Consider the following 27221-nt stretch of genomic DNA (forward strand, 5'->3'; position numbering starts at 1 on the left):
AGTCGAGAGGACATGAGACGGGGGGAACAGAGACAACACCACGGAGAAACACCACGGAGACTTAGCATTAGCACAAAAAGAACGTAAACATGCCGAAACATGCCAAACAACGTAAACATGCCGAAACATGCCGACTAAAGGACATGAGACGGGGGGAACAGAGACAACACCACGGAGACAGACAACAGCAACAACACATGCAAAAACGTAGCACAGAGACACGCAAAGACTTACCCTGCTAGACGCTGGACAGTAACAACACGGGGCAAGTCGAGAGGACATGAGACGGGGGAACAGAGACAACACCACGGACACAGACAACAGCACCAACACACGCAAAGACTTAGCACAGAAAGGACATGAGACGGGGGGAACAGAGACAACACCACGGAGACAGACAACAGCAACAACACACGCAAAGACGTAGCATAGAGACACGCAAAGACTTACCCTGCTAGGCGCTGGACAGTAACAACACGGGGCAAGTCGAGAGGACATGAGACGGGGGAACAGAGACAACACCACGGAGAAACACCACGGAGACTTAGCATTAGCACAAAAAGAACGTAAACATGCCGAAATATGCCAAACAACGTAAACATGCCGAAACATGCCGACTAAAGGACATGAGAAGGGGGGAACAGAGACAACATCACGGAGACAGACAACAGCAACAACACACGCAAAGACGTAGCACAGAGACACGCAAAGACTTACCCTGCTAGGCGCTGGACAGTAACAACACGGGGCAAGTCGAAAGGACATGAGACGGGGGGAACAGAGACAACACCACGGAGACAGACAACAGCACCAACACACGCAAAGACTTAGCACAGAAAGGACATGAGACGGGGGGAACAGAGACAACACCACGGAGACAGACAACAGCAACAACACACGCAAAAACGTAGCACAGAGACATGCAAAGACTTACCCTGCTAGACGCTGGACAGTAACAACACGGGGCAAGTCGAGAGGACATGAGACGGGGGGAACAGAGACAACACCACGGAGAAACACCACGGAGACTTAGCATTAGCACAAAAAGAACGTAAACATGCCAAAACATGCCAAACAACGTAAACATGCCGAAACATGCCGACTAAAGGACATGAGACGGGGGAACAGAGACAACACCACGGAGACAGACAACAGCAACAACACACGCAAAAACGTAGCACAGAGACACGCAAAGACTTACCCTGCTAGACGCTGGACAGTAACAGCACGGGGCAAGTCGAGAGGACATGAGACGGGAGGAACAGAGACAACACCACGGAGAAACACCACGGAGACTTAGCAATAGCACAAAAAGAACGTAAACATGCCGAAACATGCCAAACAACGTAAACATGCCGAAACATGCCGACTAAAGGATTCCATTGAAAAGGACATAAGACAGGGGCAACAGAGACAACAACACGGAGACACAAACAGGGAGAAACATGAGGCGAGATAGACGTACAAAGGTAATAGATATTTGAAACAAAATGCTGCTTACCTGATCGGATCGCAAATATACAGAACTTCCTGGAAACGTAAAATTCGCAGTCCACTCCAACAGAAGACACTCCGAAAAAGAGAAAAACATGACCGAGAAAAAACAAAACAAAAAAAACACGCCCACACACGCCCACCGCCGCATAACGATCGCAAGGGGGCTGGATGAGTATAAATCGCGGGAACGCCCACGAATATGCTCCGGCAATGACGGACAGATCGCTCTTCCAATGGCTAGCCTCCATTTATCGAGCTAGCCAATGGAAGAGAAGGCGGAACCAAAGCCAGTACTGTTCTAACATTAGATTTCGCGTGCGCAGCGGACGCCAGGCGAAACCTAAAAAGTGGTATAAGTATCACTTTATGAACAGTGGTAAGGCTAGGGCCTTGGGAATCGCTGGGACTACACTTGACTAACCGCAGTTAGGACGGGAGTAGCCCGCGGGAATCGGGTGCAGCGCTAAAAGCACACGCATGCGCCAATGCAAAGTCAATGGTGCGTAAAAGTTATCGAGTTACAGTTTTAGGAGTCTTCCGACTGGACTAGAAGGACCACACTTTAAACTTAGACACTAGAGGTGTAAACCACTACAGGAGCACCGGCGTTCATGAGTTACCTCACCCACAGGAAGCGGGTGCATAGGTGCAAAAGCGTGTCGGGTTTCGTCGTGTAGATCTATGGTGCCTGGAGATGCAGATGCTGCAGGCGGCCAGGAGAGAAGAGTCCGGTTGGATCCAAGGGTGGATCAAAGAAGCAAAGTACCTGAAAGCAGAGGGGACAGAGTCTGGGTCACTAGCCAGTGACCAGGAAGGAACCAGGAAGGAACCAGGCGATGTCGGGCGCAATCAGGTGGTTGTTGTGAAGCTTGTCTCCGCTGCAACGTGGACTCTGGGGCACCGAGGATGTCCAGGAGTGGATCACGAGCTGTCCCACAAAGGCTCTCGCTGTCGGCGGTGTCGGCTTCCGGATTGGAGTTAACAAGCCTTGGCAAGTGCAACCCATGCAGGATTGGAAGATCGCTTCTTGATCGACCAGCAAGGTCAGATCGGGTGCTCCTTTTCAGGGGAGTGAGGGCCAGTCAGGAGCAACCAGACCAGTAGTGTAAATTCTTTGGTTTGTCGGTACTGGGGCCACTAGCCAACGGGCAAGCGACCGGACCAATGCATCAAGCAAAAAAATGCAAAAGGGCCCCACGCAGCACTCGGTGAGTGTGGAGGGGAGATCTTCAGTGCAAAAGCTGCTCGGGGCTAGGGCTTCTCAAACCCCAATGCCCAGCTTCGAGGAAGCCTCGGGAGCTGCATAGTCAGCACTTTGTAGTTTTTCCAAGATGGCCGGCCCCACGCTTCAGGTCGCCTCCACGGGTCTCAGATTCACTGGGATTGTGGATCGGGCTGTTGGAAAGCAGGAAAGCTGGGTCTTGTTGATCTCTGTTGCTCGAGTTCTGGTGGGAACTGCAATAAAGCAAATGGTGAGGCACTGGATGGTACCTGTTTGCACAGAGTGGTCACTCCTTGACCACAAGGGAGATTCTTCAGTCTTCTACGTCTAGTAGGATGTCGAAGGGTCCAGAGTTTTGTTTCGTAAGTTTCAGTCAGGATAATCTGATGTGCATTGGCACAGCTCCTACCTTTATTCCAAATCAAGGGCTGGATTACCTGCTAGGTCCCTCCTATGGGTAGGACCCAGGAAGGGGGTGGTTACACCCCTTTCCCTTTGTCCAGTTTCATGCCAGAGCTGGGGTTGGAGTGCCCCAGAACCGGTTTGACTGGATTTTGCATGGGACACCTTGTGTGCCCCAGGCAGTGTCTAGTTTCTTTCAACCCTCCCTGCTCCAATCCACTATCTCCTGTCTGGGGTGGTGTAGCACCTCCCTGTGACAGGAAACCCTTTGTCCAGGCCTCCCCTGCCAAGTTTCGGTCAGCAGCAAGAGGTCACACTTGTGTCGGGGCAGCAGCATCCATTCTGTGATGCTGAGGCTCTGGTTAGGATTAACCGCGTTTTAAGTAAAGTAACATGTCTTCTCCCTCTAGAAGGGTGGAATGCTACCCCTGTCACCAGAACTGGTGAGGGGGTAGTATTCCAAAGTGTATGACACCTTACACGACATGTTTTAATAAAGCCAAACCAAAGTTAGCAATAACCGCGAGGATTATAATGCACTTAAGAGTATATGGTATGGCAATATCCTGGAACAGCAGTAAGGAAATGGTTCCGACCCCTGTAGACAGGCTCAGCTCATGCTAGAGCACCATCTCACATAAAACCAAGCACTCTGCCTCCAGGATTGTTAAGGCCTGCCATAGGAGTGACTGATAGGTATATATGTGTCCAGATATAGGTTTAGATACAGGTATACTATATCTAAGCGAGGGGTGATTACACCACCTTGCCCCAGCTGAGTGATCAGCCAGTTGTGTCGATTTAAATGCCAGCCAGGGGTGGCAAAAGATATGCTGCAGCCCCTGGTAGGTCTTGGATGGACCTAGGTTCTGGGCACCTATAGTGGACTGTACAGGGGCTGATAAGGTGTCCAGTACCAAATTGGTGATGTACCTATAGTACATGGATATGAATTTAGAGAGAGAACAGCAGGCTGTGGGTCTGATTAGCAGGCCCACAGCCACATTAAGTCAAAAACCAGTGAAGCAAAAAGCAAAAATTGGGGTGACCATAGGATAGCAGACCCTACTCTCCTACACCTTGGATGAAATCTTAAATAACGCTTTGGAAATGCAATAGATCAATAACAATACTCTGAAATATTTATCAACCAATTATCCCAGATGCCCCAAGCTTTACATGCTTACAAAAATCCATAAGCATTCAACCAACCCACCATTCAGATCGATTGCGAGCGGATGCAGGTCTATTTTTGAATCATTGGGAAGGTATATTGACCGGTTTCTGCACCCTTTGTGCAAGATTGGAAAACATACATTTGTTGCAACTTGCAATTACTGCAACAAATAGACAACACAGATACTTCCAATGTGATCTTGTGCACAATTGATGTGACCGCATTGTATACATCAATACCACCTGCTGAAAGTATAGAGGCCTGTGAATGGGCATTATTGCAACAATCTGCCTTACCAGCTAACAAAGTGTTCATCTTAGAGTTATTACAATTTTGGTTACAAAATTCTTACTTCAAATGGATCAATGATTTTTTTCTAAAAATTAGTTGGACTTCCATGGGGTTTTCTGGAGCCCCAGCGTACGCTAACACGTACATGGCAAAATTTGAAAATGATCACATTCTCACTGACATGGAATGGCAGAAAAATGTCTTATTTTACAGTCGCTTCATTGATGACATTTTTCTAATTTGGTCGGGCTATAGAGATGAACTCAACGACAAAATTATTGAGTTGAACAACAAAAACCAGCGGATTAAATGTATACACCAGATTGATAAACATCAAATTTCATTTTGGACGTGTTGATTACTAATTGACAAGGTAAATTAGCAACTTCAGTGTATCACAAAGTCACTGACCGGAACAACTCCTTGCTATACACTAGTTTCCTTCCCAAGGCTTTACTGCAGAATTTACCATATTCCTAAATGCTGAGAATGAAACGTACATCATCCAAAGAACAAGCATTTTCGGAAGAAATAGACCAACAAAAGAAAAAAAGTTTGGTGCATGGATATCCTTTGAAAGTAATCGAGGCAGCTGAGTTAAGAGCTCACAACATAACCAGACATGAACTACTGCAAACTAAACCGAAATGTGACCAGGACAGGCTAGTTTTTGTGTCAAAATTCGCAACTCAATCTGTTCAAATCAAAAATATTCTGAACAATCGATGGGAACTGCTTGAATGTGAAGCAGGTTTTTAAAGGTGCGTTTAAGAACAAACCTTTACTTGCATACACCAGGTGTAGAAACTTGAAGGAGCTCAGAGATTACCACACAGTATGGTTACAACTGCTGGTGCTGGCACCACAAAATGCCCAAACTGCTTGCATTGTAATAATATCAGCACTGGGTCAACCATTTTGCATCCTCAGACTGGAAAAACTATCACATTTTGTGATTCGGCTGATTGTAATTCTACGTTCGTAATCTATTGTAGGAAATGCTAATGTGGGAGAATGTACGTGGGTAAAACAGAAAGAAAAATCAAAGTCAGGATTACTGAACACAAAAGTTGGATACGCAACAAGAATCCCAATTCAAGTTTGGCACTACACTGGTTAGAATTCAACCATACTATACCTCAACTGAGATTTTTGGTACTGGAGAATATAAAATTAAACCCGGAACGCGACAACTATAAATGGTTATCACAGAGGGGAATTTGGTGGATAAAATTCTTGAACACCATGTTGCCTATTGGTTTAAATGACCAGTTGGATATGGCTTGTTATCTCTAATATAGTCCTTTTATGAGAGCATTGACTCCTCCTTACAGGATCACATACATAAGGGTTTCTACACTCTTGAGTTCCATTCTTTTGCTTGTTCAGTTTTATTAGGCAATAGAGAGTTGACATAATAACACTAACACATTGGAGTATGGTAAAAAAAATATTTTTAGGTTGAAAGAAGATGGGTACATGATTACAGATATCCAACAATTCAATGGGTGATGTAATGTTTTACTTCTAGTGATGACATACGATGCACAGCAATTTGTTCTTTCATAGTAGTTAAGAGTGCATGTTTTTATTTTTGTTACGTGTTTTTGATCATTGACACATATTCACAACCTTGGATTATTGTTTTCGGGTAGCAGTTGAGTAATAGAGACTTAGCAATTTCTTAAGATTCGGTGGTAAAGATTGACGCCTGCATTTACTAGTCACTTTGTGATCATGTGATAGTCATAACATGATTAGATGCCGTTTTTGTCTGTCTACGATCGTGATTGCCAGTCGGCCATAGCGTGTGAACGGGTCTTCTATGTTTAAGCACTTAGAATTTAGTATTGTTCATGAACATCTTACTCGTGTGTGGCTTTTTTGATAATATATTCTATTAGTGAATCAGTTCACTACATTACAAGATGGCCGCTTCGATAATGACTATGTCCCCCCACATGCGCATGGTTGCCGTCGTCTATTTCGGCATCTCAGTTAGGTTTAAATGAATCCCCGCTCTTGGGAAATTTGGTTTCCGGTGTTGTATAATATTTGGTATCCCCACAGGATTGGGTATCCACTGCCCTTCGTCAGACTCCGGAGGTCCTGCCTATTGGCCATCTCGGACGAGCCTCCAGCTGCCCCGCTCACCCCAGGTGAAGCGAGTCTCGGCTCTAGCAGGCAGAAGCAGCTGCGCACCGAGCAAAGCTGCTGTTGGAAATGCACCTTTCTGCTCTAAAGCCGAGGAGCCATCAAATTAATACAATGTAAAAAGACACCGTATGTCAATTTCCTCTGGGCATATTGTTAAAATAAACCACAAAATCTGTTCATTGTAATGTATTTACAAATGCAAGAAATCGTGTGATTGAAAGTGGCAGTCCTTAAACAGGATGATGAAAACAGTGCATGTGACCTAAAAGGCTTGGTGGCATGTCTTCTATGTTTGTATTATTTTACTTTGAGCCCTTATAGTATGAGTTGTTTTCCCTATAACTTGTATTTAGGACAGGCTTATCACTCATTTAAAAAAAGCAATAGGGGAAATTCACATTAGCACTGTGAAATGCGTGCTCCTTGCTCAAGTTTTGAAACTCTCTGGCAGACATTATTTGTTTAATTAATTAACTTGAGGGTTTTACATCTGTGTAGCCCAGCACTACGTTGTATATTGTCATATGTAGAATGATATTTTATCAGGTTATTTTAATATAGGCTTTTGTTAAACGCCACTAGACATCAGACCTCTACCCCAGTGTGCTTTGTGAGTGGGCATGTTCAAAATAAGCTGTCCTAAGGCAGAGCAGGTAGACCATCTATCTATCTATCTATCTATCTATCTATCTATCTATCTATCTATCTATCTATCTATCTATCTATCTATCTATCTATCTATCTATCTATCTATCTATCTATCTATCTATCTATCTATCTATCTATCTATCTATCTATCTATCTATCTATCTATCTATCTATCTATCTATCTATCTATCTATCTATCTATCTATCTATCTATCTATCTATCTATCTATCTATCTATCTATCTATCTATCTATCTATCCATCTATCTATCTATCTATCTATCTATCTATCTATCTATCTATCTACCTATCTATCTATCTATCTATCTATCTATCTATCTATCTATCTATCTATCTATCTATCTATCTATCTATCTATCTGCTCTCTGATATACACTCTATTGAGCTCAGAAGGATGAGATGCTGTATCTATCTATTACAGTAGATATCAGAGGATTGCAGGATCCTAGCTTGGAAGGATAATACTGACAGGCCCCTCGCACCAGCACTCTTTTTGTACTAGATCCAGCTTGAAAGGATAAGATGCTGACTAGGCCCTTCATGCCAGCACTCCAATGTCTGTCTGTATCTATCTATCTATCTATCTATCTATCTATCTATCTATCTATCTATCTATCTATCTATCTATCTATCTATCTATCTATCTATCTATCTATCTATCTATCTATCTATCTATCTATCTATCTATCTATCTATCTATCTATCTATCTATCTATCTATCTATCTATCTATCTATCTATCTATCTATCTATCTATCTATCTATCTATCTATCTATCTATCCATCTATCTATCTATCTATCTATCTATCTATCTATCTATCTATCTATCTATCTATCTATCTATCTATCTATCTATCTATCTATCTATCTATCTATCCTTCTATCGATCTGTCTATCTCTCTGTCTGTCTATCTATCTATGTATCTATCTATTACAGTAGATATCGGAGGATTACAGGATACCTTTACCGTTATCTTGTATGATATGTGATTCACTTTCCATCTTCTATCCCTCTGCTACCATTCTCAATCTAAATAACTAACCAACATATCCACCACTCAAATTACTTTAATATTTCACTATACAAATTCACCACTAATCCTTTTATGGGTTCCGGAGTAGCGTACTACTCACTGAAAAAAGCACTTCAACACCCCATCAGGGGTAAACAAGCGCTATATAAATGCATACTCTTTTCCCTCTTCTATCCCTCCACTATCCTTCTCAATCCAAATAACTTACTAATATCCACCACTCAAATGACTTTCATATTTCACTATACTAGTTCACCACTAATCCTTTATGGGTTCCGGAGTAGTGTGCTACTCGCTGAAAAAAACACTTCAACACCCCATCAGGGGTAACAAGGGCTATATAAATGCATACTTTTTTCCCTCTTTCCCTCTTCTATCCCTCCACTATCCTTCTCAATCCAAACAACTTACTAATATCCACCACTCAAATTACTTTCATATTTCACTATACTAAATCACCACTAATCCTTTATGGGTTCTGGAGTAGCGTGCTACTCGCCGAAAAAAGAGCATCAACACCCCATCAGGGGTAACAAGCGCTATATAAATGCAAATACAATACAATACAATCTATCAAGCAATCTATCTGTCTGTCTATCTATGTAGTCATCGAAACACAGAACACTGTATCGAACTTGGAAGGATGGGAGGCTCACTAGGCCCATCATGCTGCTACTTTGATGCACAATGCATCAAGCTCGGAAGGGTGGGAGGCTAGCTAGTCCCGTCATCCCTCCTGCAGACAATCTTGCTGCTGTAAGCATGCAGAAGATTGCCAGAAAACTCATGCACACTATACCTCAGAATGAAGGGGATCTAGCCAGCACTCTGATGCACACTCTATCAAGCTTAGAAGGATAAAATGCTGACTAGGCCCCTCGTGCCAGGACTCTGATGCAAACTGTATCAATCTTGGAAGGATGGAGGGCTGACCAGGCCCATCGTGCCTGCACTCTGATGTAAACTATATCCAGTTTGGAAGGATAAGCTGATGACTAGGCCCGTCATGCCACCACTCTGATGCAAACGTTATTGTTCTCAGAATGATAAGATGCTGATTAGGCCCCTCATGCCAGCACTCTGATGCAAACTGTATCAACCTTGGCAGGACGGAGGGCTGACTAGGCCCATCGTGCCTGCACTCTGATGCACACTCTATTGAGCTCAGAAGGATGAGATGCTGATTAGGCCCCTAGTGCCAGCACTCTGATGCACACTCTATTGCGCTCAGAAGGATAAGACGCTGATTAGGCACCTCGTGCCAGCACTTTGATGCACACTCTATCAAGCTCAGGAGGATACAATGCTGACTAGGCCTCTTGTGCCATCACTCTGAAGCATACTATATCCAGCTCAGAAGGATAAGATGCTGACTAGGCCCCTCAGGCAAGCACTCCGATGCACACTCTATCGAGCTCAGAAGGATAAGATGCTGACTAGGCCCCTTGTGCCAGCACTCTGATGCAAACTGTATGAACCTTGGAAGGATGGGGCTGACCAAGCCCATCATGCCAGCACTCTGATGAGTACTATATCCAGCTCTGAAGGATACAATACTGACTAGGCTTCTCTTGCCAGCACTCTGATGGGTACTATATCCAGCACGGAAGGATTAGATGCTGATTAGGCCCTCACACCAGCACTCTGTTTGTACTAAATCCAGCTTGGAAGGATAAGATGCCGACTAGGCCCTTCAGGCCAGCACTCTAGTGAGTACTATATCCAGCTAGGAAGGATAAGATGCTGATTAGGCCCTGTGTGCACTATTCTGATGCACACTCTATTGAGCTCAGAAGGATAAGCATGAGAGGAAAATGGAGAAAGTTAACCTTTTGGCTTTTTAATAATAAAACATATTCAAATCTTTAGAGATAGTACAGGTACAGAGCAGTAAAGGCCTTCCATTATTGCATGTGGATGTGCCTTTTGATGATTTCTCATATGACTCTGACTCCCTATTGAACTCAGAGCTAAAGAAAATCATCCAACAAAGATTGTGTAAAATATGATAAAGTCTGATCAAAATTCAACGAAGTCTATTTCTATAACTTGTGGAAGCTTTGACATTAATATGTCACATTATAGGGCTGCACTCAGAAGTACTTAACAGTGATAGCTTTTAAACATGGCTGTAGAACCATTCCTGCCTCAGCCTCCACAATGGTGACAGTGAACTGAACCCTGTATACGTCCCAGATCATTATCAAGCAAAATTATGATCTATTAAACCAAAATCCAAGGGTTTTTGTTGACCTGGTATATTGAACTCATGTTTTTGAAAGTACGATAATATGTAATTTTGAAGAAAATCGAGTTTTAGTTAAATTAAATATATACATAAGATCACATAATTTATGCAGTGAAGCAGTGATTTATCTAGGCTTTCTGGCTTCACTTTGTAAAAAGCATTTACTAAATAGCTATGTATTTGTCTCATTTGATGTTAAGTCTTTGTTTTTACCTCTGCGTTTTTCTGCAATTTTTATATAGTGCAATCCAACCCTAAGGCATTGAACCACTTAATATCTGCATCAGTTAAATTACACAAAGTCATATTTTTTTAATATTGAGCCAGTGTTGAGACTGCCGGTTACCCAGTTCCAAAATCAACAGCTCTAGCCATAACGCCACATCCTGGGCTCAGCAGTGGATAGTAGGCAGAAGCCATTTGAATGCTCAGCTTGTTATAGGGTCAAGGTTCCAACAGGACCTCGAGCTGGACAAGAGCCAGGCTTCAGGTTTGAGCCTGGCTTGAGCTTTCTGCTAATTACCCACCTCTAATTCAACCTGTTGCAAGTTGCATTGTGGCACATGAGGGCTTTTCTTTTAACCAGTGCTGCATGTGGAAAAAATGGCTAAAGGATCCCATAAACTGGGGCTGACATCATGGTAGATGAACGGACTGGAGGAGCCCTGCCAAGTTTCCCTTGTCCCCAGTGCAGATGTTGTTGTTTTTAAATTCTGGGACTTGTAGTCTTGTTTATTCCATTACAAAACTGGATTACAAATCTGAGAATTCAAGAAAAAACTGGCTGGAGCAGCACATCATGCATTGATCAGGGAAATTTGGCAGCATTGCTGGAGTCACAAGTGGGAGAGATAAGAGTAGCATCAGATCCAAAGAAATTGACAAATTACAGTAAATGTGTACTTGGGTACTTTTTTTGTCAAAAGTAGTCTACATTTTATGTATATTACCTCACAATAAGGCATTTGCTGTGGAGATCACTGTGTAAGCAGATTCCCAGGTATACAATTGATGAGATATCTATGAAGGTTAATGCGCTTGCTGAACAGATGTGTGTACAATCTAGTTACAGGTTTCATTTATCATAAAATAGCACAGACTTCTCACCAGGTCTTGCCCCAACATTACCAGTAGAGGGCATGACCCCTGTAGGCTGCTTAAACCTTGATAAGTATGCTGCGTTGTATACCGAATTGTGACCCAAATGTATTATTTTGTATTCATTGTATTTTCTGTTTAAAATATAAAATAAAAGATTTTTTCTAAAATCACATTAAAGTACATCCGAATAATGACTCAGAAAGATGCATCTGACATTCTAATAAAGATTACATATGTCTTGTTTGGAAATATCAAACATCACACCAAATGGTAGATTGGTCAAACATGTTCCCCCTCTGCCATCAAACATCTAATCTAGTTTACCTCTTGAGTACTTCTGAAGTGACAAGTTCTGATAGATCTGCCAGCCGTCGGGTGGTCTTCCCCAAACATTTTGCTTTCCTCCTCCATGGACTCTGAGCACTTTGCCTCTGCTAACCAGATCTAAAGTGCATAGGCTCACTCCTTGAAACATGGTCACATTGGCTTATCCCTAATTGGCATATTTAATATCCTTTTAAGTCCCTTGTAAAGTGGGACTACCTTTATCTCATGGTCTGTAAATTAAATGCTACTTGTAAGCCTACAGCTCTGATTGTGACACCCATTTAAGTAGCCCTCTGAACATGTCTAAAGTCTGTCATCGCAGAATGTGTATGCTCATTTAAACTGCCATTTGAACCTGGCAAAACAAACCTTTTTCCAGGTCCAAACCTTCCTGTTTAATATATATAAGCCACCCCAGAGTATACCTTGGACGGCTCAGAGGGCAGAGTGCATTGTTTACATGTACTGGTAGTCAAAAACTATTAAATTCATTTTTCACTACTGCAAAACATACCTCTTCCACAGGATAGCATTGGTGTTATTTTATTACATTTAATAAGCTGTAATTTCCAAATGGAAGCAGGTTACCAGTTTGTGTTTGGTGGCTTTGAAACTGTATTGAAAAATCCTAACTTATGATGAAGTCAGATTTTAGCTTACAATTTTGAAAGTACCACTATTGGAAAGTTGGCATTTTCCTCCTGCCTTAGCCATTTGGTGCCTGTAACATTTCTCTTAGTCACATGACTGGGTGTAGCTGACTGATGGGCTTTGTGTGTTATGTGAGAAGTTGGCCTGGTATATGATGTCCACTATTCTAGTGAGACACCTTGCACCAGTCCAATCAACCCTTATTGATGATGGTTGTAAAGTCAACCTTATAGAAAGCTATCCTAGGGGTAGCAATGGCGAGCAGTCTTCAGGCTAAGACTTCAGGAGGCGAGTTTAGCTAGTTGTTTTACCATTTATAATCTCTTGAGTACCAAATGAAAGCACACCACACAAGGTATATATCAAATGTATATGTATTTAATCTAAACACAACCCCTTTGCACTCTTTATGAGGTCAGAGGTAAAAGTACAATACAAGGAACTTAATTAGCATATGATAAGTTGCACAGTGTACGTTTTGCCCCAGGGGCCTCACAAACCATATATTAAAATAGTGGTATAAGAACCACGTCTGGGATAGAAAGCAGGCCTGGGGCCCGTGGAATCGCTGGGGCTACTCAGAACAACCAAAGGTTAGGGTGTAGGAGGCCCACGGGAGACGCGTGCTGTGTCTAAACACAGCCGCGGGTTACCATTGACTTTCTATGGGAAACGAACAAGTTACAATTTTACAATTTAAGGACACTTCTAAATGAACTACGATGGAACCCTTTTAGACTTAGACACTAGGAGGGTCAATACCCTCGAGACTACCAGAGTACTCGTGTTACCTCACCCACGGAAGCCGGGCGCATAGGTGTCTTTTGGTGTCGGGTTTCGTCGTCGATTTCAATGGAGATCTGCAAAGAAGTGCTGCAGGCGACCAGAGGAAATGTGTCTGGGTGGATCCAAGGGTGGATCGAAGATATGAAGAACCTGAAAGCAGAAAGGACAGAGTCTGGGTCACTTGCCAGTGACCAGAATGGCGATGGGAAACTGCCAAACAATGTCGGGTGTTTTCAGGTGAAAAGGTGAAGTTTGTCTCTTCAGCCACAAGGTTCAGGAGGCATCGATAATGACCAGGAGCTGGATTCGAGCTGTCCTATGAAGGATCTGTCGGTATTCGGATTGGAGCCATCAATCCTTGGCAAACGCAATCCACGCAAGATGTCAAGATTCGCTTTGGTGCAGACCAGCATGATCTGAGGGACTTCTCCTTTGTAGGGAAGTTGGAGCAAGCCTGGAGCAACTAGGAAAGCAAGTTAGATTTAAAGGAAAGTCTTCGGGGGCTCACTAGCCAATGGACTAGGAACCGCAAAGATACGTTGAGCTGAAATGCAAAAGCGGGGCCCACGGGGCACTCATGGAGTGTGGGCCTCTGAGCTTCGGTGCAAATGGTGCTCGGGCTAGGGCTTCAAGCACCCCAATGCACAACTTCGGGATATCTCGGGAAGTAGGTGCAGCTTGCAAAATGCAGGATGTCCAGGAGTTCCGGTCCCACGTCTCTCGCATCAGCTACGGGTCTCAGCTTTGCTGGGAGCTCGGGGCAGCTTCAGAGATATCTGGAAGTCTGTATCCTGTGTCGCAGCTTCTTCAGGATCTGGCGGGAGCCTTGAAAATGTAGACCGGCAAAGATGCAGTTGGTGCCTGTTTGAACAGGGTGGTCACTCCTTGACCACAAGGGAGATTTCTTCCACCTTCCAGTCGATATGGAATGTCAAAGGTCCAAGACATATGTTGCAGAGTTTCGTCCAGGGTAATCTAAAGTCTTAGGGACTGGGGTTCTATACTTATAGCAAGTTTAGGGGTTGGACTAACTCGAAGGTCCCTCCTATGGGTGGACCTGAAGAGGGGGTGGTTACACCCCTTCCCCTTTGTCCAGTTTTGTGCCAGAGCTGGGGCTGAGTGCCCCAGCAACCGGTTTGAACTGGGAAATGCATGGAGCACCTTGTGTCTCCTTTAAAAGACATATGGTGGATCAATGTCCATACATATAGCAGGAGCAGGTCTTTTGCTGAGGTGTAGCTATTGAGTGGGGGGCGACTTGTTTCTGTCCTGTTTGGCTTCTAGTTGTGGACTATTGTCCAAGCAGGACATTGACATTAGTACCCTGCTGGATGAGGATCCGCAGGACGTTTTATTTGTCACAGAAACGTTCCTTAACAACAGCTCAGATCCACCTCACCCTCCTGGTGGGCTACCAGATCCACAGATTAGATCGAGTCAGAAATGTTGGGGGTGGCATTGCCATCATTCTATAATCTGATTTTAGATGTGTTACTTCTTCCCTCTCCCTTATACAATGTGAAAGGCTTCAGTTCTCGATCACAGTCTTCCCCCGCCCATACATTCTCAGGTGTCCTTATCTACAGACCTCCGGGTACTAGCTTCAAATTCTTGGAGGTAATCCCAGACATACTGGCCAGCCTAGTTCTACAAAAAACCAACATGACTATTTTGGGCAACTTTAACATGCACTTAGACATTCAGGACAACCCCTCCATCAAAAAGCTAAAAGCATTACAACTAACCCAACACGTATCAACCCCCACACATAAGAAAGGGCATACTTTGGACCGCATTTTTTCCAATTACCTTCTTGTTACTCTTTATAGAATAATCCCGGTCCACTGGTCCGATCATTGTCTTATTCTCTTTAAACTTCCCAAAGGACCTTGTTGACGGCCATAAGAAGATGGTCGAAGCTAGATCTTAGGACTTGGGAAACCGTCGTGAAGGATACAACCCCTGAGTTTATAGGTAATCTAGAAGAAGATTATCAGCACTGGAAAAATTGGATCACCCAGTCACTAGATGCATGCATTCCAAAAACTAACTCCAGACCTAAAATACTTACAAAACAAGCCCCTTGGTACAATGACGACTTATTTGCACTTTATAAAAAAATGCAAGAAATTTGAAAGAAACTGGAGAAAGTAATTTGATTCTGCACTTAAATTAAAATGTAAAGCTTCAATTGAGGATTGAATTGAATTGAGGAAGATTTATATCGCGCATGGCTGCCCCAGCACCGAGGCGTTCCAGCGCTACCCAAGTACAAACGACCATAGAACATCTAAGGAGAGGAATTATGCTGGGAAGAGCCAGGTTTTTATTACTTTGCGAAATGCCAGATGGTTCTGGATCCCTCTGATGGACACTGGAGGAGAGTTCCAAAGTCTAGCTGCTAAAACTTTAAATGAACGGCCTCCAGCTCTTTGGACTCGAGGAGTACATGCAAGTACTTGGTCAGCTGAGCATAGGGGGCACCTTGGGACGTAAAGTGTGAGCAGATCTGCTAGAACCCAAGGTGCTTGGTGGGTCAAGATTTTATGGGCGATACACAGCATCTTAAACTGAATTATTTTTTCAACTGGCAGCCAGTGTAGCTTAGGTAAGAGCTTGGACACTGAACAGGATTTCAGGAGTGCCAGAAGAGTGAGAGCTGCTGCATTTTGTATTCTATGAAGGCGTTTGATGCTGAATTTGTTGGTGCCAAAGTAAAGCGAGTTTCCGAAATCCAGCCCAGAAAAAATCGTGGCCTGAATGATAGCCTGGTTTAATTTTGGACTCAAAAAAGCCAAGTAGAGGTTTTAGTCCATGCATAAGTCAAAAGCAAGTCCCTGCAACTGATTTGGATTGAGTATCAAAAGACAATCGACTATCAATCCAAAATCCTAGGTTTTTAACTGCCTCTTTAGGTAAGGGTGCCCTTTATAGCTTATCTAGCCACCACTGCTCTGACCACAGATCACAGTCTCTCCCAAACAGTAGTATCTCTGACTTACTTGCATGCAGCTGCAAGCAGTTTGCGGCCATCCTATCAGCGATCGCTAACAAATCCTCCTTAAATTTAACAAGGTTTTTTTTCCATTTCTTGGAAAAAGCAATGACTAATTGGGTTTCATCGGCATACGACACCAAAGACAACCCTCTGCTTTTAGCTACAATGGCTAAGGGTTGTACATAAATATTAAAAAGCATAGTGCTCAATATAGAACCCTGTGGCTCCCCATGTTGCAAGGCATACTCTCGGGAGTGGAAGGGTGCCACAATGACCTGAAAGGTTCTGCCTGCCAAAAAGGATCTGAACCATGCCAAGGCCGACCCCTTGATCCCTATCTCCTGCAAACGGCTCATTATTATCTTGTGGGAACAGTGTCAAAAGCAGCACTTAAATTAAGCGGGATTAAGGGGCCACAGAGTTTCCCTCATCAAGGCTGTTACATTTCCTCCGTAACTGCCAAAAGGCAGATTCGTGTTGTGGTGGGATCTGAAGCCGTTTTGAGAAGGATCCAGAATTTCATTATGTTCGATAAACTCTGTGAGGATAGTATTTACATGTGATTCTACCGCCTTGGCCCTTAATTGAAGTTGTGATATGGGACGGTAATTACCAAGCTCAACGGCTCCAGAGACGGCTTCTTCAGAAGAGGTATTACTTTGGCGTGCTTCCAAGAGGAAGGTAAGGATGCTGAAGTCAGCGATAAATTGATCAATTCCCTACCCACTGGTGAAATGAGGGTATGAAACTGGCAAAAATTGATCAGGTTTCAGCGGATCTGCTGGAGAGCCTGATATCATTTTCTGACAGAGAGACTCAAACTCAATAGGAGACAGTGGAGGAAAAGAGGCAGTATTGTTTCCGCCGCGAGTCCACTATCCCAATGTCTTTCTACAGGGACAGTGGTGGCAATCACCGGTGAGAGACTGTTATAAATAGTTTCCACCTTGTTCACAAAGTAGCTGGCCAATTTGTCACACTGATTGTTGGAGGTGACAGGAGAATCGGCCTTCCGACTGCAACTCTTTATGGCCTTGAGCAGGGTAAAAATAATTTTGGAGATATTGTTACTCTCCCAGATTTTACCGGCAATATACTCAGCTCTGGCTCTCCGAGCCAGTTTATGGTATGACTTTATAGATGCACGGTATATGTTTATTGCTTCGCCATTATAGGTGCGCCTCCAGGCTCGCTCGAGTTGTTTACAATGTTTTTTGCTTTAATCAAGGATTTATTGAACCAAGGATTGAACTGTCATGTTTTTTGCACACAGTTTAGTAGGGATGCAACTATCCAAGACTTAAGTAAGCCAATCCTGGAAGAGCGTATTTGCAGCATCTACATTGGGTGGTAACTTAGGCTTGTGCCTTAGCAAGAGATCCCAAAAATTATTTGTATCTATTTTATGCCAAGGCCGTTTTAAAACTCGATGCTTGATTCCGGTCTAGGGAAGACGTGGCTTGGCAGTTTGGGCTGGACTGTTCCCATGAGGCACAGGGTCAAGACTAATTTGCATATGGCCATGTCTGAACTGGGGTGGCGTGGTGAGCAAAGTGACAATGGATTAAACCCAGATCTGTGACTGAGGGTGACTGTTCTGCCAATGTGCAACATTCTGTCCACCATCTTGTGTGTTTAGCTGTTCGCCCTGTGTGGGAAGGGTGTGCCCAGACGTGGGTACCCTGCTCACTACGCCACTGCAGTCAAGCTATCCTGGCTGATGACGGCTGATGGACAGAAACCGGTCCTAGGATGCTTGATTCCGGTCCAGGGAAGACATGGCTTGGCAGTTCGGGCTGGACTGTTCCCATGAGGCACAGGGTCAAGACTGATTTGCATATTGCCATGTCTGAACTGGGGTGGCGTGGTGAGCAAAATGACGATGGATTAAACCCAGATCTGTGACTGGGGGTGAATGTTCTGTAAATGTGCAACATTCTGTCCATCATCTTGTGTGTTTTGCTGTTCGCCCTATGTGGCAAGGGTGTGCCCAGACGTGGGTCCGGTCCTCACTACGCAACTGAAGTCAAGCTTTCCTGGCTGATGATGGCTGATGGCCAGAAACCGGTCCTATGATGCTTGATTCTGGTCCAGGGAAGACATGGCTCGGCAGTTCGGGCTGGACTGTTCCCATGAGGCACAGGGTCAAGACTGATTTGCATATGGCCATGTCTGAACTGTGGTGGCGTGGTGAGCAAAACGACAATGGATTAAACCCAGATCTGTGACTGGGGGTGAATGTTCTGCCAATGTGCAGCATTCCGTCCATCATCTTGTGTGTTTTGCTGTTTTAAAACTGGCAACGGGCAGTTCTGTACTAGCTTTCCTTGACAATGCTGGGAAAACAAAATAAGAAAATGATCTGTCCAGGCCATGGGAGTCGGGGATGACACCTTAATCTCACCTAGGTTGGAGAATATGGGATCCAACAGATGGCCTGCTACGTGTGTGCTGTTCGAAACCCATTGGACCAGCTGACAAGCATCTAACTCTGCCAGAAAACTCAAAACTTCGGCCTTGCCTTACTCTTCCAGGTGTAAATTAAGGTCTCCTAAGACGGTAACATGTGCTGCTTTGCAGGCATAAAGCGTTACCTTGTTCAATAGTTCTTCCCTAAAAACTATAGATGGCCCGGGTGGTCTGTATATAAGGAGACCAGAGACCGTGAGATTGTGGTTTAGAGTGATCTCGAAGAGAGCACTTTCGCAGTAAGGGATGTCCTCTTTTAAAAAGCTGCAAAGATAGGACTCCTTATAAATTACTGCGATACCAACCCCTCTGTTATCTACTCTGTTGATTTGATTCATAATGTAGCCATGAGGGAGAGCAAGCCAAGACTCTGCAATGGAATCCTGCGTAAGCCAGGTCTCCATCAAGAATAGCACATCTGGCGACTCTTCTATTAATAAGTCGAAGACCTCAGCATGATGTTCAGCCAACGACCGGCAGTTTGGGCTTAAAAACTTAAACTCAATGGAGTCAGGGGGTGGTACACCTATCTCATCTATTTTAATTTGAAATGAGCATTGTTTACATTTAAAAGAACCACCCAGAGGAGACCCAGTGTGGTGTGAGCAAGTAGAGCAGGTAGTGTTAAGAGACAGAAGCTCAAAGCGGGAGTATATTAGTGTATCGGTTAGGGATTGATCAGGGTATATGGTGTCTGGCGGCGTCCTGGCGCGGACGGGCACAGATGGGCTTGCCTTTGGTGCGCCTTCGGCGCACCAGCAGTGCGTCTGCTGCGCGTATGCATACGGTGTGTTCTAAATAGCCGATGCGCGACAACAGGCTCCTCCCGACTATCGTCTGATTGGCCTGTGTCAGCCAGTCAGTGCTAAGTACTCTCTGTTACACGGAAGCAAATGCTTCAAAGTGCGATGTGCAAAGAAATCAATTAAAAAATACTCAACAGGCTCTCAACTTAATTAAAAATTAGCTTTTTCAGTAAAATGGTAATTTCAAAGCCATTTCAAAGCATCAATAACTCTCCTCCCGACACAAATATCTTGGGACCTCGCATCCGCGACACAATATGCTCTAAATAGCCTGTGGGCAACATCAGGCTGCTCCCGACTAGCGTCTGATTGGCCCGTGACAGCCAGTCAGCACTAAGCACTCTCCGTTACATGGAAGCAAATGTTTCAAAGTGCAATGTGCAAAGAAATCAATAAAGTAATTGACTTGACAGGCTCACAACTTAATTAAAAATGAAATTTTTCAGTAAAACTGCAATTTCAAAGCAGCATTAACTACCCTCCTGACATAAATATCTTGGGACCTCTCGTCCATGACACGGTGTAGTCTAAATCGCCAGTGGGCAACAACAGGCTCCTCCCGACTAGTGTCTGATTGTCCTGTGACAGCCAATCAGCACTAAGCACTCTCTGTTACACAGAAGCAAATGCTTCAAAGTGCGATGTGCAAAGAAATCAATTAAAAATGGCTCGACAGGCTCTCAACCTAATTAGAAATGAGCTTTTTCAGTAAAACGGCAATTTCGAAGCAATTTCAAAGCAGCATTAACTCCCCTCCAGAAATAAATATCTTTGATCCTATCACAACGAAATGAAGAAAGCAAGGCCAAATTCTATGAGGAAAAAGTCATTCAGGCTTTGAACTCCCCAAAAGATCTATTTAGAGTGGGTAAAACCCTATTCACTCCACTTGATAATAAAACTGTTCCCCAAGTCACAAAAGAAAGATGCAAAGATATAGCATCGTTCTTCCGCACAAAAATGACCTATATTTATGATCAATTCCAGATCATCCCAAACCTGCGCTAGGGGAGGTAACTTAGGGCAGGGATCTGCCACCGCCTCCAATTCTAGCAAAATTCCCTACCCTTGACAAAGAGACAATCCATAATCTTATAAAGGCAACCAAATCCGTCTCTCTATTAGATCCCGCTACCCCATATACCTTATCCAAAGTGGCAGAGGTCATATTACTGACATTTATGGAGCTTATTAATCTAATCCCTCACTAGAGGCAGGCTTGTTCCCTAGGCAATGGAAGCATGCAGTAATTAGGCCACTATTGAAACAAGCAATGGCATAGCCAACAGGTCTCGCCTTTGGGGCCTTATAAGTGTTCAGTTATCCAGCACAATATCCTTGGTGCAACAACATCAAGTGTTGCACCCCTAAACACTTATAAGGTCCCAGAGGCGAGACCCATTGGCTATGCCAATGCTTGTTATTTAGGAGGCTGAGTGCACACAGGAGAGCTAATTACAGGTATCTAGAGAGCTACCAGTAGCTCACGACCTACACTTTGGAGAAGCTGGAACGTTCACACAATATGTAAATCCTGCGGCTGTCCTTGTGAAACATTAGGAATCATAGATATTTGCGTATGACAACATCTCAAAGCTTAGAAGAACCAGCACAAGATAATTGAAGGAAGGGATACAAGGCTCTATGTGTGAGTAATACCAACTCAACAACAGAATGCTTTCTCGGAGATTAAGGCCGCCAAAGCAATCCAAGCCAATGGGAGCCACTGAAAGCAAGAACAAAATTTGCGAAGTACCACTTGAGGCTTTCACATCAAAATACTGAAATACCCAATTGGTGTTTTTAGCCACGTTTACCCTCCCTTTCCCCACGACACATTATTATCCCAGTCGCTTAGATCACACTCTTGTCCTGGTGACTAGTATTCCCCGCAGTGTGATGCTGCAGTCAGACACAAAATAAGAAATGGTGGGTTAAAGTTTAAATTTGAAGTCACACTCATCACAGCGCGTGGCAGCCGCCTGGTAGGAGCAGGCAGGACCATCATCACTGGAGCAGCCTGTGTGCTCCGAGCCCTTGACAGGGGTTACCCACTCACGGCGGTGTCACTTTGGCAGAAAGCGGGTTGATTGGTAAAGGAACGCAGGGGTGTCAGGAAGGTGCTGGTAGACATTTCTTGGCTGCCGGAAGACAAAAAAGGCCATATCTGAATCTGTCAAAATGATTGATAGCTTGGAGAGTCGGAGATGGGGATGGTGGGGGAGTCGAAGGAAGGAAACAGCGAGAGATATACGAAAGAAGCAGCGATGGGGATATGCAAATAGAAAGAGACAGAGAGGCACTAGTATTGCAATGTGTGAGGGAAAAGGAATAATGCATAGGAATATTTATTAAGGTAAAGCAGGGAGTGTGCCATCTAGGCCTACGCCACATCTGTCAAAGTGGAGATTGTGATGTCATGACAGAGGGAAGAGGCATGTTATGAAAACTGAAAACAAGCCGGAGCGTGAACGCTGGACGCTGATGGTCCAGCAGCCTTACGGGAATGTGTCTTCGGTAAAAGATCTGAGGCGTCTTCAATCGCTGCAGGGACACGCAGTGTTTACCTTGCAGGAGCGAGCGTGATAAATACTAACACATGGCATCGCTCGTTCCCGCAAGGGAATCGCCAAACGTGCGCCCGTGGCAATTTAAAGCAATGAAATGCGTGCCCGTTTTTGCCTGCAAACCTGGAGCGATTTCTAAACCTCTCTTTCCTATGCAGTGAATGCGTGCATCGTAGGCAAGACCTAAAAATGTCAGCTAGATCCAGAAATACTTGCTAATCTATGACCCATCTCATTACTCCCTTTTCTAGGAAAAGTACTAGTGAAACATGTCAATCGGACATTAGCAAACTTTCTGGAAAATAACAACATTCTTTATCCAACCCAGATGGTCTTCCGTACCCACCATAGCACCTAAACAGCACTTCTGGTGGTAACAAAGGAGCTCAAAGCTATACTGGATAACAGAGGCTCAGCCACCATCCTACTACTTGATTTAAGTGTGGCATTCGACACAGTAGATCACAAGATCCTGAGAGATAGACTTTGTGAGGTGGCAATTCAGGGCACAGTATTAGATTGGTTCACCTCGTATCTGGAAAACAGATCCTACCAAGTCATGGACAAAGACTGCCTCTCTGATAGCTTTCCAATGATTTGTGGTGTCCCTCAGGAATTGTCTCTCAGCCCCACGTTGTTCAATATATATATATATGTGCCAGCTTGCCACCTTAGTGTAGGACTTTAACCTGTCAGCAGTCTCCTATGCGGATGACACCCAGGTGGTTGTTTCTCTTACAGAAAGCCCTAATCCAGGAAATAAACATTTAGCAGCCTATTTGGATACACGGCACCCCTGGATGTCAAGCTGCCGCCTAAAGCTGAATGGTGATAAGACAGAATTAATGATCCTTGGAAACCAGGCCATACACAGACCTCTGTTCAGCTGGCCTGTTGACATGGACCCCCGTTCCCAAATCGATGATAAAAACTTTGGGAATCTGGTTGGACAATTTTCTAGCAATGGACCACCAAACAAATAAACTGTCTGACATCTGTTTCTCTTCACTACTTCGAATGTTCAGTAAGGTACTGGTATTGATACCAGAGCAACTAAGGAAAAAAGTAATTCAATCCCTCATAGTTTCCCATCTGGATTATGGCAACTCATTTTATGTGAGTGCACCCAAATACATGATAAAGAGACTTCAGACTGTGCAAAATGCAGCAGCAAGGCTACTTCTACAGGTTCCTAGTTATGTCTCCACAAAAGAACCCCACAAACAGCTGCATTGACTCTCAATTGAGGCAAGGATTACGTTTAAATCCCTCTGTATTGCTCATAGGGCCCTAAATAACAATAGTCCAGGAAAAGCTCAGAGAGTTGGTAACCACTTATGTTCCAACTAGACACCTGAGACCCTCATACATTAATTTCCTCAATGCAACCAGGGTAAAAGGATTGAGATGGGGACAAAGATTGTTTGCACATATAGTACAGACGTTGTGGAAAAATCTTCTACCCAGTCTCAGAGCACTGGAAAATGAACTTTACTTCAGGAAGAAACTTAAGACATGACTGTTTCCCCGTTAATGTACCAGAGGCCCTGCTCTCAGCACAGTACTCACCAGCACTGGAAAGCCTTCGGGTAGCCATGCACGTTACAAAACATAAACACATAAACATAAGAGGCATTGTCATACGAAGATGACATTTATCAGATGGATGATTTAATGCATCATTTGACCAGGGTGAGCAACATGATGTTGGGGTTCGCCTCTGAGGACTACAAATTCAATTTAAAAACATCAACAAAAAAACACCTCAATGTCCTATTTTTGGGATATCAGCTTTAAAGTGAAGGGAAAAGCCTGGCAGCTAACTTTTAAGAAAAGTGTGCGCTGCTTCAACTTTCTAAATCATTGAAAAATGTACAATCCATATTGGGATTCTTATATTTTGGCAGAAATTACATTTTAGATTACGCAGAAAAAGTTAAACCTTTCTACGACCTAATAAGACCTGATTTTTCAGTTAGGCATTGGACACAGGAACACACAGATATCCTTCATTCCTTACAAGCTGACATGGTAGCTTCAAAACACCTACACACACGTGTAAACACCACAAATTTGGTGATACGTGTTATATTGGGTCAATCCATGTATACTTACCTACCTATACTACACAAACACCCCTGCACTACCCTAAACCCTAAGACACTACACCCAGCATGACCCCCTACACTACACAAATTCCACTGTACTACCCTAAACCTTAAAACACTAAACTTTCACAACTCCCTACACCTCACAAACACTACTGCACTACCCTAAATGCTAAAACACTACCTCAGCACGACCCCCTACACTACACAAACACTACTGCACTACCCTAAATCCTAAAACACTACCCCCTATACTACACAAACACCACTAAACTACCCTAAACCCTAAAACACTACCCCCAGCATGACCCCCTACACTACACAAACACCACTGCACTACCCTAAACTCTATATCTACCCCCAGCACGACCCCCTACACTACCCACACACCACTGCACTACCCTAAACCCTAAAACACTACCCCCAGCATAACACCGTACACTACCCAAACACCACTGAACTACCCTAAACCCTAAAACACTACCCCAGCACGATTCCCTACACCAGCGTGTCCCAAACTGTGGTCCGCGGACCCCTAGGGGTCTGTGAGACATTCCCAGGGGGACCTGTCGTAGTAGTGAAAAATAAAACCGCGCATGCGTCCTCACAGCACACAAGAGCTGTGAATGTTGACGCAGGGGCGCGCCATAACACCTTGAAGCTGCCGGCTGCCCTATGCTTTTCAGTATCACAGCAGGGGCACGGTAGGGCCCGCGAGTGACTCTCGTGTGGTGAGATCAGCGGGCTGCACCTGAGTAAGCCCGAACCTACCGCCAGGCTTCTAGTTTTGGTAGGAGCCGTGCAACCATCACCTGGCGCAGTCTGGATACCGCGAATGCTTCCTTAATGCAGAAGGAGCTGCTACTGCACACTTTACTCCATTAATTTACTGAGGACATCAGTGGATATTTGAAAGACGTTGGGAACTTTAAGGGGGCCAGATCCGTTCCTCGCAGGATACCTGGGGCCACTCGCTGCGGGATACCTGGGGCGGCAGAGGCGGCCCTGTGCCAGGGACTGGGATTGGGACATCAGGGTTTAATCGGCAGCTGTGGAGGTGCCGGGGGGTGCGCAGGATGCAGCAGGCTGTACGGTGAGGCCTCCAGATTTACTGAATTACTGTGCAGCAGGGAGCACTGATTTGACCCCGGCCGTGTTGTCTCTTCGCTGCTTCATTCGTGCTGGCCACAGGCTCGGTTGGTGAGGAAGCGTGGAGGCTGCACAAGGACTGCTGTGGTGGCCTGATTTTAAATAGGCCTGTTGCATAAGAGATTATCCTACTGCCTGAGAGCCAGGTGAGAAAGTGGTTATGTAGTTTGCCATCCCTGCACCTTTCTTCACTACAATCTAATCATTATTTTTTACAGCCAACCCCAACCTTCAATTTATAACCACACTATTTATTATTATTAAAAAGACTTCCAAATATCTAAAATCCCCCCACATAGAATTACTGTAATCACCCACCCTACAATGGCCTATAAAAAACTAAGATCTCGTATGATTTTTATGAAAAGAATCGGAACACAGCAAGACATTCGCAAAAACGCATGCAAAAAAGTCTATGTGGGACACATGGCGGGGACTTCAGAAATAACTGAATTTTTCCCAAAAATAAATCACAAAGTACAAAGGATCGACCCCAACGATCAAGGAAGCGCTCCGAATATGAGAAACCTCAATAAAGCAACCTTGACTGACCTTGGCGAAGATCAAAAAAACCTCAAGGGGCATAAAGACAGTAAAGATAGTAATTCCATCGCTCAAGGTCTGGTATTGCAGGACCAGGGAATAATTTCATCACCCCCCTTACAGGGTTGTATGTCAATACAACGCGGTGTTTACACCGCACTACCATTACAACGCTGGTTTAACAGCGCAAGTCATTACCACGACTTGCGCTGTAGGGTGCTGGACTTAGGAATAGTAAGATTTACTATTCCAACATCAGCCTACGTACAGTAGAGAAGGTGTTGGAATAGTAAATCTACTATTCCTTAGCCTAAAGCGCCCTCCAGCGCAAGTCGTGGTAACAACTTGCGTTGTAAAACCAGCGTTGTAATGGTAGTGCGATGTAAACACCGCGTCGTAATGGATGTTCTCCTCTTAGAACATAATTTACAACAAGTTCCAGCTACAGACTTTACTTTACCTGACATCGTCTCCCTCTTGACTCAAGCGCCTAGAGAGATGAAAGATCACTCGGCAATTCCAAACAGTACCCCCAGGAAAAATGCAAATTTAACTCCTCTAGGGAAGTTCTCTCCATCACCAGTTCTCTCTATCTACATTGCATTTGCAATCTTCAACTGGTCACACACCGGTATCAAACTCTTTATTTTCTCTGCAAAAAATTCTAGAATCAATTCTCAGCCTTCTGGGGAATATGATGGATAACTCAGATCAGATGCTGGACACACAAATAGGTATGTTGCAATATCTTGTTGACAAAAAAAGGAAAAAGCAATGTATCTGCCATTCACCACCCCAAAAAGGAACGGGAAAATTTGAGGACAATCTTCCTAAAGATATCGTTCCAAACAAAGAAACACTATTAAAGATGAAGCATATAGAGATCCAAATGGGGAGGAATAAACAAAAAACAACACAGCAAAGGTCTGAGACCACTCAAACGTTCTCGCTTAACAAACTTTTTAAGGAGCCAGAAAATGATAAAGTCTCAAAGCCGATTAAAGCATATTACCCAATTTT

The sequence above is a fragment of the Lissotriton helveticus genome, chromosome 10 (assembly GCF_964261635.1).
Source record: "Lissotriton helveticus chromosome 10, aLisHel1.1, whole genome shotgun sequence".
NCBI classification, from domain to species: Eukaryota; Metazoa; Chordata; class Amphibia; order Caudata; family Salamandridae; genus Lissotriton; species Lissotriton helveticus.